This window comes from Aotus nancymaae, unplaced genomic scaffold (assembly GCF_030222135.1).
Source record: "Aotus nancymaae isolate 86718 unplaced genomic scaffold, 86718_ANA_hifiasm-v0.15.2.pri h1tg000097l, whole genome shotgun sequence".
Classification (NCBI taxonomy): Eukaryota; Metazoa; Chordata; class Mammalia; order Primates; family Aotidae; genus Aotus; species Aotus nancymaae.
Window position 1 is genome coordinate 2,830,408 of NW_026988512.1, and position 13,036 is coordinate 2,843,443.

Sequence of the window (13,036 nt, forward strand, 5' to 3'; positions counted from 1 at the left end):
TTACCCTGGGCTCGGCAAGGGTGATGGGGGTCCTCGAGTCCGGGCTGCATCAGTCGTCCAGAAGGCCGAGAAATTCAGGCAAAGGGATTGCTTCCTGTGGACCAGCCTGCTCCTCACATAGAGGTGCGGGGAGTGGGCCTGTGGTCCAGGACGGGCAATCAACCTTCCAGTGTCCAGTCTGCTTGCAGTTTGGGCAAGGTCCAGGAGGTGGACGAGGACAGGGGCACTGCTGGGCCCAATGTCCCTCTTGACCACATCTGAAACAGGGCCTGGGCCGGGCCCTTGGAGCCTTTTGGAAGGGTTTTGATGGACCTCCCCCACCGGATGTTTGGTGGGCTGCCGGTCTCAGGGTTGCTACAAGAGCTCGGGCTGCTGTAAAAACCCAGTCCCGCTCGTCTGGGGTGAGGATGGATAGATTGGAGAGGGAGAAGGGAGCGTGCACTCGGACAATGCTCTTTACTCCGGCCACCTTGCAGAGGGGGCAAAGGAGGGAGGTTTCGTCGTTAGGAGCACAGTGTGAGCGGGTGTGAGCACTAACAGGAGAGGCCAGGTTGGAATTAGGAGGTGGAGAAGCTGAGGGGGGTTGAGGTCTGTCATAGGGCAGAGGATTATTGGGTTGGGCAAGCAGAGAGGAGAGTTCCTCAGGCATGTCGGAGTCAGAAAAGGAAGAGAAGGAGGGTGGAGGGGCTAAGGGCAAAGAGGAGGTTTCTTTGGCTAGGAGCACCTGGGCGATGGAGACAGGGCTAGGGCTGTCTGCCACATAGGTAAATTAGAGGGTACAATAAAGACAGTACCATATATGCAATGATGGTAATAAGGAGGAAAACAAAGAGAGACCAGGCTAGGACTGTCTGCCACATGGCAAAATTAGAGGTTACAATAAAGACAGTACCACATACAAGACTGACAGACAAAGGGTGGGTGCCCCCCAGATGGGAGACCAGTCTGATGCCTTCCCGGCCACATCCCTGAAGGGATGTTTCAGGGGCGTCTTGGCTAAGGTGTACCCATATAACCCTCGGGCCTGGTCACCTCAGAACTTTTCAGTCCAGAGGTGAATCACAGTTATGCCTTATGACGTCCCCGTGGAACCATGGGTGGAGGCCCACACAAGCCCCGTAGCTGTTAGGCCGTGGGACTACACATAAACTCACTCACTCACTCACTCGCATTGGAATTAGGAAGAGAAACTAAAGAGAGGGACAGAGGGAGAAAGAGAGAGAAAGATAGAGTTAGGAGCGGGAAGTGACTGCCATCTTAAGTGAGAGAGAGAGAGAGCGAGCGAGCGAGCGAGCGCTAAGAGCGGGAAGCGGCCGCCATCTTTAGGGTGAGGTACGGCTGTCATTTTGAGAGGGAGAGAGAGAAGAAAAGAGAAAAAAAGAGAGAAACAGAAAAAGAAGGAAACCGAAAATACAGTTTCTTACATTAACAGGAGCGTTTATGCCAATTGGGCTAGTTTAAAATAAAGATTTTGGTATAAGCCGGGGGGTTTGGCTCTGCCCTGAGGCAGGGCTGCTCGAATGGGGCTTCTGAGTACCCACACCTCAGTCGCTGCTGCAGAGATGGTCGGAAGAGCGGCTCAGCGTCCCGAGCCGCGCTACCGAGCACCGGAGACAAGACGGTTCAGGAAGGTGGGGACATCTCCCTCAAAATCCTGACCCTGAGAAACCCCTCACGGGGAGAAGACAAGAGTGTAAGGACGTCTCCTCTATGCTCAGGTCCTCGAGATGGGGCCGGGGTCCTGGACCCACGGCGAGAATCCCTGACGCTGCAGCGGTTTCGAGCAGGACCTTATGAGGCAGACAGTGGGTGGGGTAGTGGGCAACAGAAGTCTTACTTTGTGGTGGAACGGTGGCTTCCCGGTCCGGCTTTGTGTGGAGAAGTCAGTTTCCCCCAGGAGGGGTCTTACAACTCCCCCCGGGTTTTGGCACCATATGTAAGGTTTGTTCTCGCCAAGTTTAAAGAGAAGAAACTGAGGTCAGCACAAGAAGATTCAATGCAAAGGGTTTTATTCAGGCTCCCGGGTGAGGTTCTGCGGTCCAACAGGAGGGGCCGGAGAAGTCACGCGGACTCCTCTCAGACATGGGGTTTTATAGGGAGTGGAGGCATGTGATTGGTTGTGCCCAAGGTGAGTGGGGCCCAGATGGGACAAAATGGTGGGGAGTGGGGCCTGGATGGGACAAAATGGTGGGGAGTGGGGCCCGGATGGAACAAAATGGCAGGCAGGGAGTGGGGCCCGGATGGGACAAAATGGCAGGTGAGGAGTGGGGCCCAGATGGGACAAAATGCTATCAGGTAGGTCCTGGTGGGACTTTTTTTCTCGGCTCCCGGTGGGGGGGGCTGTGTGTCCAAGCTCCCGGCGAGGGAAGGAGGTGTGTGCGTGAGCTCCTGGCAAGGGAGGGGGGGTGTGCGCGAGCTCCTGGCGAGGGGCGGGGGGGTGTGAACGAGCTCCCGGCTAGGGGAGGGGGGATGTTTCTGAGCTCCTGGCGGTGGGGGTTGTGCATCCGTGCTCCCAGCAAGGCAACCGGCCTTACAAAATGTATCTGCATTTTTCTTTGGTTGCTCTTGCTTTTGGTGTTGCATGTAAGAATCCACTGCCAAATCCAGGGTCGTGAATATTTACTCCTATGTTTTCTTCTAAGAATTTTATAGTTTTTGCTATTACATTAAGGTCTTTGAGCCATTAAGGTCTTTGATTTAATTTTTATATATGATGTAAAGTCAGTGTCAAACATCGTTCTGTTGCATTTGGCTGTCCAAGTATCCCAGCATTATTTGTTGAAATGCCTCCACTTCTTTATAGTCCTTTGACTCCTTTACCCAAGGCAGTTGGACCTTTGCTGCTACTACTGCCCAGAAAGTGCTGTCACTGGGTTCCTAAGGACTGGGTAGCTTAGTTGAGTGGATAATCTTTTTATTTTTTTATTTTTATTTTTTTGTGAGACAGAGTGTCTGTCACCCAGGCTGGAGTGCAGTGGCATGATCTAGGCTCACTGCAACCTCTCCCTTCTGGTTTCAAGCCATTCTCCTATCTCAGCCTCCAGAGTAGCTGGGATTACAGGTGTGCACCACTACGTCCAGCTAATTTTTGTATTTTTAGTAGAGATGGGGTTTCACCATGTTGGTCAGTCTGTTCTCGAACTCCTGACCTCGTGATCCACTCACCTCAGTCTCCCAAAGTGCTGGGATTACGTGAGTGGGTCAGTGCGCCTGGCTTTGAGTGTATAATCTTTTGTTGTTTCCTCCTTGTAATATACAAGCCTTGGCTTCTGTGACATCATACTCTCTTAGTTTTCCTCCTGTCACTCTGGCTTCTCAGTCTCTGTCCATCCCTAGTACTTCTGAAGGTTCTGTTGTTAGCCTTAAACACATTACCTGGGTGATCTCATTCACTTGCCATATATGTGCTGATTTTTCCCAAATTCTTATTTCACCAGACCTGTACATCTATTTTATTTGCAGGTTCATATATCTAATAAGGAATTGACATCCAGTGATCATAGAGAACTCCTGTAATTCAACACAAAATCCAAACAGTCCAATTAATAAATGGAGAAGATATTTAAATGAACATTTTTCTAAAGAACATCTCAGGCTCAAGATTTCCCAGATAATCTGGTTTTTGTGTTTCCTTCAGAATCTGCTTTGTGTTTCCTCATCTGTAGGTGGCACAGCATGCATCTGGTTTCCCAAGCCAGAAACCTCAGAGTCATTCTTTGCTCCAGGAAGAAATATAATTGAGTTTTTAAAAACTCCACTTCTTGACTCATCGTGTAATAAAATGCAACAGTTTTAAGTGTTCGATGAGTTTTGATACATTTATGTACTTGCGTCACTATCCCCATAGGTGAAGAGACAAAACATTTCTGTCACACCGGCAAATTCCTGTTTCCCATCCCAATCAATCCTTTCCCCTCTGCTGGCTCCAGGCAATGACTCTCTCCTTTCTTTTTAGAAAAATTAGAATTTCTTTTCTAGAGTTCCAGTATTGGAATCATACAGTGTCTAAGTCTGTTTGTGGTGCTGTAACAAAATACCTGAGACTGGGTAATTTATAAATTATGGGAATTTATTTCTCACAGTTCTGGCTGCCGAAAAGGTTACGATCTAGGCGCTAGCAGGTTTGGTGTCTGAGGGCCCAGTTTCTTCTTTGAAGATGGTGCCTTGTACACTGTGTCCTCACATGGTAGATGGGGCAGATGGGCAAAAAATAAAAAATTTAAAAAAGGTGGGGGCAAATGCTGTGTGCAGCCCCTCTCTTAAAGGGCTTAAGCTCATTTACCATGGAAGAGCTTACCAAAGACCCACCAAAGACCCACCTCTTATTACTATTGCATTGGAGATTAAGTTTCAACATGAATTTTGGAGGGACGCAAGTATTTAAACCACAGCATATAGTGTAGTATATATTTTTTGCATCTGCTTTTGTTCAGTGTAATGTTTTTGAGGTTCATCTCTGTTGTTGCATGTATCAGTAGGTTATATGTATTGGTGCATAGTTATTCCATTGTATGGCTGTACCACACTCTTCATTTACCTGCTGATGGATATTGCATTGTTTCCAGTTTTGGATTATTATGAATAAAACTGCTGTTAACCTTAAAATACAAGTCTTTGTGTAACAATTGTTTTCATTTGTTTTGAGCAAATACCTGATTGGTCAGATGGTCATATGTCAGTGTATGTTTAATTTCATAGATTTGCAACCGTTTTCCAAATTATTTGTACCATTTTATTTTCCCCTAGCAGTGTACGAGTTCCGTTTGATCCACGTCTTTGCCAACACTTGTTATTGATTTTAGCCTATTTAATTTTAGCTGTTTTAACGGGTGTGATTAGTTTTCAGTGTAAGTGGTTTTATTTTTTTGAGGGCCTTGCTCTGTTGCCCAGGCTGGAGCACAGTGGCACAATCATGGCTTACTGCAGCCTCAGCCTCCTTAAGGCTCCAGCAGTTCTCCCACCTCAGCCTCCCAAGAAGCTGGTGCATGCCACTATGCTCAGCTAATTTTTGTATTTTTTGTAAAGATGGCGTCTTACTGCGTTACCTAGGCTGATCTTGAACTCCTGGGCTCAAGAAATTCTCCTGCCTTGGCCTCCCAAAATGCCAGGATTCAGTGTAGTTTTAAGTTGCATTTTCCTAAAGACAGATGATGCTAGGTACCTTTTCATGTTTATTGGCAGTTCATATATTTTTTGATACATGAATCTTTTGCCCATTTAAAAATAAAGTCATTTGCTTTATTATTGGATTGTAAGAGTTCGCTATAAATTCTGGTATTAAGACTCTTTTTCAGATATATGTTTTACAAATATTTTCTCATAGTGACTTGGCCTTCCATTTTCTTAGCAATGTCTTTCATTACAGTTTTTCTTTTTTAATGGTTTACATGCTATTTAAGAAATCTTTGCCTAATCCAAGGTCATGGAGTTCCCGAAGTTTTATAGTTTTAGCTTTTTTGTTGAGATCAGTAATCTATTTTTAGTTCGGTTTTGTATGTGGTGTGAGGTGAGAATCAAGGTTCTTTCCATGTGGATATCCAGTTGTTGCAACATTATTTATTGACAAGATTATCCTTTCCTTTATTCAATTCCTTTGGCAGCTTGGCGAAAAAGCCAGTGTGTGTGTTTATTTCTAGGCTCTCTATCCTGTCCCTTTTTAGTATATCTTAACATCAGGTAGTTGTAAGACCTGCAACTTTGTTATTTTTCAAAATTGTTTTGGCCATTCTAGGTCCTTTGCATTTCCACATAAAGTTTTAGAATCAGCTTGTCAGTTTTAATAACAACAAAAACTCCTTGAATTTTGACTGGGATTGCACTGAAGTTAAAGATCAATTTAGAGAGAACTGGCATCTTAACAGTAATGATTTTTCCAATCTAGGAACACAGTATATCTCTCCAACTTCTTAGGTATTCTTTAATTTCATTCAAATGTTTTGTAGTTTTCTGTGTTCTGATCTTGTACCTGTTTTGTTAAATTTAAAAAATTCCCACTTTGGGAGGCTGAGGTGGGCAGATCACCTGAGATCAGGAGTTTGAGACTAGCCTGGCCAAAATGGTGAAACCCGTCTCTACTAAAAATACAAAAAAATTAGCTGGGCATAGTGGCGCATGCCTGTAGTCCCAGCTACTCAAGAGTCTGAGGCAGGAGAATTTCTTGAACCCAGGAGGGGAAGGTTATAGTGAGCCAAGATGGTCCCATTGCACTCCAACCTCGGTGACAAGAGCAAAACTCTGTCTCAAAAAAAAAAAATTTCCATTTTATAAGAAAAAAATCTATTGTAAATTCCAGTTTTTTTCAGTGTCAACATCCAGTTATATCCAGATAATAAAAATAAAATTGATTTTTGTATATTGACTTTGAATTCTGTGACCTTCACAAACTCATTAGTTCCAGTAGCTTTTTGAGGGGTAGATTCCTTAAGATTTTCCTCACGTACAATCAGCCGTCTTTGAATGGAGCCAGTTTGTCGCTTTTTATTTCTTTGCCTTATTGTGTATCCTTGCATGGTTCTTGATCCACGGAGGGAAGCATTCAGTCTTTGCAAATGTCATGTTAGCTGTTGTTTAGAGATGCCTTTATCATACTGAGAAAGTTCTATCTTTTCTTTCTTTCTGTTTTTGAGATGGAATTTCACAGTTGTTGCCCAGGTTGGAGTGCAATGGTGCGATGTCGGCTCACCACAACTTATGCCTCTCAGGTTTAAGTGATTCTCTTGCCTCAGCCTCCTGAGTAGTGGGATTACGCATGCGCCACCAAGCCTGGATAATTTTTGTATTTTTAGTAGAGACGGAGTTTCTCTATGTTGGTCTGGCTGGTCTCGAACTCCTGACCTCAGGTGATCCACCCGCCTCAGCCTCCCAAAGTGCTGGGATTGCAGGCGTGCGCTACTGTGCCTGGCCGGAAGTTCTCTCTTTTTCTAGTTGCTGAGAGTTGAACAGGTGTTGAATCTATTGGTCACATGGAGCCATATGTCTTGCTCTGGCCAGATAAATGCGGAGGAAATCATAGACATGTCTTCTAGGCAGGCGCTTGAAGAGCCAGTGTAGGCTTTGCTGCCTGGTCCTCCTACTGCCTCTTCTGCTGTGAGCATTAGTGTGAACAGGAAAGGGATTTTTGTTGGGGTAAGCCATGAGATTTTGGAGCTGTTGTTGATGTATGAGAGTCTAATGAGAAGGTCCTTACCCGTAGGACAAACTCCTTGCGTTCATGGAACGTACATTCTAGTACAAGTGGGGCAGGAAAATACACATAATGACAGATTAGCGTAATGAAGAAAAGCAGGATGTGGGGCACATTTTAGCTTTAGATAGGGTTATTGTGGAAGACCCCCTTAAATGAGACCCGAATGAAGTGAGGGAGGAGCCATGAGATGTCTGGGTGGGGAAGGGTCCTTCCGGTACAGGAACAGCTATGCTATGCGCAGCCCTAAGACAGGAACTACAGACTCCTGATCATGGAGGGTGTGACAAAGCTGGCCTCCAAGCGAAAAGAGAAGGGCACATTCACTCAGTGACTCCTGTGGCTTTCACCAGGGCCGGGCCAGAGAGAGGTGCTGCTGTATGTTAGGCAGAAGACTAGTTGGCCGTGGCCTTGCCAGACCTCTCTGATGCCAGCGTCCGTCAGCTCCTCGATTTTGAACAGTGGGGCAGGGGGTGAAGAGGAAAGAGGGAGTACCTGACCTTCCTGACATTCTGGCATAGGGGCTTTCTTTGAGAAAAATGATTTGACTGAACTTGAGTTTGTGAGATAGCCCATGACCATTACTTCCTGAGTTATTCTCCACCTTCAAACTCACCACCAGCTTCTACTGTGCTTAGGAAGAAGCCTGTACTCAACTCTGCTGTCTAGTTCACCTCCTGACTCCCCTCTCCCATCACAGAACCCTGTTCTCTTCGCCCCAGATTTCTTTCAGTTCCTTCACTAAGCGACATATTCTCTGGGCTGTTGGAAAGGCTGTTCCTTCTTCTGGGAGCACTCTTCCTGCTTTCTCCTGGCTAACTTAAATGACAGTCCTCCTGTAAGCCTTCCCAGACAAGCCTGGGTTCTTCTGTCAAATGCCACCTTAGCATCTCGTCCTTCTCCTAACAGCACTAATCACACTGTCTTGTAGCTTTAAAAAATTATCAAATAATTCAGACACCCAAAAAAGTATAAAATATAATACAGGGTGCACCCTATCACCCACGTAAGCAATGAAATGCTGCCAGTGAAGCCCTTAAGATTCTCCTCCGTTCCAGCTCTCAATCCTTATAATTTAATGCTTATCTTTCTGAGACAGCCAAGTGGGAAAGGGTCCCTAGAGAAACTCCCAGCTGGCCTGCACACTGGGGTGCTTTGTCTGTCTGTGTGGTTCCTAGGGAACTTCACTGCAGGCCTCCGTGTTGTTTTACAACCTGGGGCTTGGCCTCTAACTAACTCCCTGGTGTGGCTTTGTTTAGCAATTCTGCCTTAGGGAATGAGTTCCTTTCTGGTTTGATATCTGCATGTTTTCCTAGCCCTGTCTCTTAAAGGGTCTGACCCAGCGATTGGTTTTCTTCTGCCTGCCTGTGTAACTGTATATGTGTTATGTATGATGTCTGTAAAAAGAGCTCTAATTAATTTGGCCTAAAAAAACACAAGTGCTTAGATCAAATATTTTTTAAAAGAGAAAATTAAAGCAGCGGTATCTTTCAGTTCATGTGACTTTAATCTTTGAGAAATAAAAACAGCTTTAAACATTATTGGTAAAAAGCAGAAGCCATCAAAATGTAAATGGGGGACTAAATTATGCAGGTCAGATGCAAGGTTTGCTAAGTGTTTTAGGGTTAGAAACTGCTTTTTGGTTTTGAGAACTGTTTGATTTTCTGGTTTCACAACTGTTAAGGCCTGGGAACACATGGAACTAAGCACACCCTTAATGATGCTAGGAGTCAAACCTTGGCTGCACCTAGCATGCAAAACAACTTACCAGGTTTTACATTAAAGTTAAAAATTGGTAGGAGTTAACTATTATAACATGTAGTTGAGACCACTGGAAATAGATTTACATGCAAGGTGTTTAAGAACAGTAAAACGTTTTTTGTTTTGTTTTTTTGGGACAGAGTCTTGCTCTGTTGCCCAGACTGAAGTGCAGTGGTGCAATCCCAGCTCACTGAAACCTCTGCTTCCTGGGTTTAAGCGATTCTCCTGCCTCAGCCTCCCGAGTAGTTGGGATTGCAGGGAGTGTCACCACGCCTGGCTAATTTTTGTATTTTTAGTAGAGACGGGGTTTTTCCATGTTGGCCAGGCTAGTCAAACTCCTGACTTTGTGATCTACCCACCACAGCCTCCCAAAGTGTTGGGATTATGGGTGTGAGCCACGGCGCCTGGTCAAATGTGTTTTTTTGTAAAAGGTTATAAGAAGGCATGGAAATGTAAATTTTTGCCTAGGGTTAAAGGAATTTTTTCTTACTATTTTAAATAATTTGTTTTTTGAGACAGTGCCTCACTCTGTCACCCAGGCGGGAGTGCAGTGGCTCAATCTCAGCTCATTGCAACCTCCATCTCCTGGGTTCAAGAGATTCTCCTGCCTCAGCCTCTCAAGTAACTGGGATTATAGATGTGCACTACCACGCCCAGCTAATTTTTGTATTTTTAGTAGAGAAAGTGTTTCCCCATGTTGGCCAGGCTGGTCTCATTCTCCTGACCTCAGGTGATCTGCCTCCTCGTCCTCCCAAAGTGCTGGGATTACAGGCATGAGCCACTGTACCCTGCCAAAGATTGCTTTAAATTAGATGGGATGAAGTTGAAGGTTCAAACAAGTAGTGGAAGCATTGTGGAAATTAATCTTGCAAAGGGGTTCTCTATGTGAACATATTGATTAATTCAAAAGGGTATTATGTGTTTTTTCTGTAAATTAAGCATTGAAATAAAAGCAAAACAAGGTATTCTTAAAGCACTAATCTGCTCTTTGGCAAAATCTGTAGAGGGTTATAAAAGGTTTTTGCTTCTTTAAAATTTCTGAGTCATCATTTTGGCAAAATAAATAATTTATGGTAATCTGGAATTCTATTTCACTACATCAAGTGTTTTAAACTTCAAATATATTTAACAGCTTTCCTAAAATCAAACTTCAGTTTCAAAATTGTCTTTCCCGATGTCTGGCTTTTTGGGTGGTTCAGAGGGTACCTGCAACATCCAGAAAAATAGGGGAACAAGGTCGTTTGACATGTTTAGGTACATGGGATTGCCAAAATGTTGTTCAGTTTTCTTTAGGTTATATTTTTGTGAATAATGCTAATATATGTTCCAAAATTGTATGGGATTTCTAAAATTGTAATGTCCAAGTATATGCTGTCAATCATAATTAAGGTTGTTATGTGAAGTTATTGTAAACGATGGAGATAACCAAACTTCTTTGTTAATTGTGTTTTTAACGGCAACTACCCTGGACATTCATTTTGCTATTCACAGACAATTGTTGTCTTGTTTTAATCCTTTTCAAAAGATGGTTTATAATAAGCAATAGGACTTTGATAGGTACTCTCAAATGCAGGTTTCTGGTAACTTTGGAGATTGGAACATTGGCATAAAGGAAATTGTATAGGACTCATAAAGAGATGAAGTGTTCACAAATATCAAGCAGAACAAGAACTAAATGGACTGAACTCAGAAAGCTGAAGCAACCTTTTTAACTTGCTGGGAATATTGCCAGTCTTTGTTTTGTTTTTCAGAGTCAAGGAAACTTATTTTAAACTATTTATGGTCTTTAATAATGGAGAAAGATATACTTGTGTGAACAAAATTTGGAGCACGTTTGTTTCTCTTTGCCTGGTTCCTTTTTTTTTTTTTTGAGACAGAGTCTTGCTCTATCACCCAGGCTGGAGTGCAATGGAGTGATCTTGGTTCACGGCAACCTCTGCCTCCCAGGCTCAAGTGATTCTCCTGCTGTAGCCTCCCAAGTAGCTGGGACTACAGGTGTGTGCCACCATGCCTGGCTACTTTTTGTATTTTTAGTAGAGATGGGGTTTCATCATGTTGGCCAGTCTGGTCTTGAACCCCTGACCTCAAGTGATCCACCTGCCTTGGCCTCCCAAAGTGCTGGGATTAGCTGTGAGCTACCATGCCTGGCCTAGTTCCTCTAGAATTTGGAAACTATCTGTGAGTATTCTTAACTTATGGAAAGATAGTTGTCTGCATCAGTGCAGTAACAATCCATTTATCTTTTGCAACAAGACACAATTAGAAAAACTGGTTATTTTCCCAAGGCTTTGAGTGAAAGGCTGTGCCTGTAATCCCTGCTACTCAGGAGGCTGAGCCAGGAGAATTGCTTGAACTTGGGAGGCAGAGGTTGCAGTGAGCTGAGATCGTGCCACTGCACTCCAGCCTGGGCAACAGAGTGAGACTTTGTCTCAAAAAAAAAAAAAGAAAAAAAAAAGAGTCAGTCATCTTTGTGGGAGGGGAATCCCACAAGTGCCGTGGCAAGGGTCTGAAGTCTCAGCCTATTCCCATATGAATATTGATTTAGAAAAGAATTAGAAATATAAGCACATAGTTACTCCCTTATATAATCATCTACAATCAATATAACCTTTAATTTTACTAATGATTATCAGGTTATGAAGCATGGAGCTGAGGTGACATTATGAACAAAGCGATCCTAAGGCAAGGTGCTCTAAGCCCTCTGTCATGCCTGCACAAGGGCTGCTGGAGGGCACCTTGTCTGTGCGGCAGCGCCAGCACTGTGAAGGTGCCCACCGTTTAGCCAGCTAGGGAAGGAGATGTCCAAAATGGCCGAGACATCTCCTTCCTGGGGAATTAGGAGAAAACTCCGGTCCTCCAAGCTCTTGTGGTAAGGCCTGATGGCTGTCAGGGAGGCCCACAGACATCCGGGGGCTTAACTATCTCTGTGTGATGCTGCGCTTCAGTGGTCATGTTCCATGTCCACTCTCACGCTCCACTTCTGCACCTGGTTTCTCTTTTTCTCAGAAGATGAGAATTAATAATAGTAACATAATCTTAATGTCCCTGATATTTCTGACAAATATGCAAAGAGTGCTGACGTATTAGGTTTTCTCCTCGTCAGCTACTTGAAAGTTCTGGGCCCCCTATCTCCAAGACACGTGATTTATCTCACCCTGTCACTGACCACCGTTACCTCACCCGACCTTCTCTGCCCCCTGCTTTGTACTCAATAGAAGTTAGAGCGTCCAGGCACTCGGGGCCACTGCAGGACTCTGCGCTTTGGTTGGCAGTGGACCCCCGGGCCCAGACTCTCTTTTCGCTATCTCTACGTCTGTGTCTATTTCTTTATTATTATCATTATTATTTTTTAGTGATGGGGTTTCACTATATTGGTCAGGCTGGTCTCAAACTCCTGACCTCAGGTGATCCACCCACGTCGGCCTCCCAAAGTGCTGGGATTACAGGCATGAGGCACCGTACCTGGCTGTGTCTTTTATTTGTACGGTTTCTCGTCACTGCACCAGCAGCGGGGGGCTCACAGAACCCTGTAGGGCTGGACCCTACAAATCTTGACTCGCAGAGCCAATACAAGCCTCATACTCTTGTCTATGCAGCCCCTGGACAGGGTTCCTGACCTGTGGTCAGTAAATAATGTCACTTTCTAACAGGTCCAGGGGCTCCAAGTTTATCCTGGGACCTTAAGGGGAGAGGATTAGCCTAGCTCATGGCTGGGCTTGGCTTTAAAAGGTCTTATCTGAGATTCTCTGTGGAACAGAGTTTCATCAAAGCCAATAAAAGGCCTATGTAGAAATAATTATTCTTGCTGCACTTTATGCAAATAACCAGACCCAGTATGACACTAAAATCTATTTTGCAAACAATTGAGTCCCATCATAATTTCTTTTTTTTTTTTTTTTAACGAAAACGAGGACTGGAGCGAAATTATGTTCCAAAACTTATACATTTGCCATCTGTTTCTTAAGTTGTTTTTTTGTTGTTGTTTTTTGAGACAAAGTCTCACTCTGTCACCCAGGCTGCAGTGCAGTGGCACGATCTTGGCTCACTGCAACCTTCACCTCCCAGGTTCAGGCAATTCTCCTGCCTCAGCAT

The 13,036-nt window shown here is 44.4% G+C and overlaps 1 protein-coding gene across 4 annotated transcripts in view; it reads left to right on the forward strand.

Annotated features, from left to right (window-relative positions):
- POMK (protein O-mannose kinase) overlaps positions 1-13,036 on the forward strand; it is a 57,970-nt gene that overhangs the window by 42,935 nt on the left and 1,999 nt on the right. The window contains exon 6 of one of the 4 annotated variants that reach the window (XM_012476070.2): positions 3,463-4,288. The exons of the other annotated variants lie outside the window; for them this stretch is intronic. The gene's annotated coding sequence lies outside the window, so the exon portion shown is untranslated. Of the gene's footprint in view, positions 1-3,462; positions 4,289-13,036 lie in introns of those variants that run through there. 4 annotated transcript variants of the gene reach the window in all.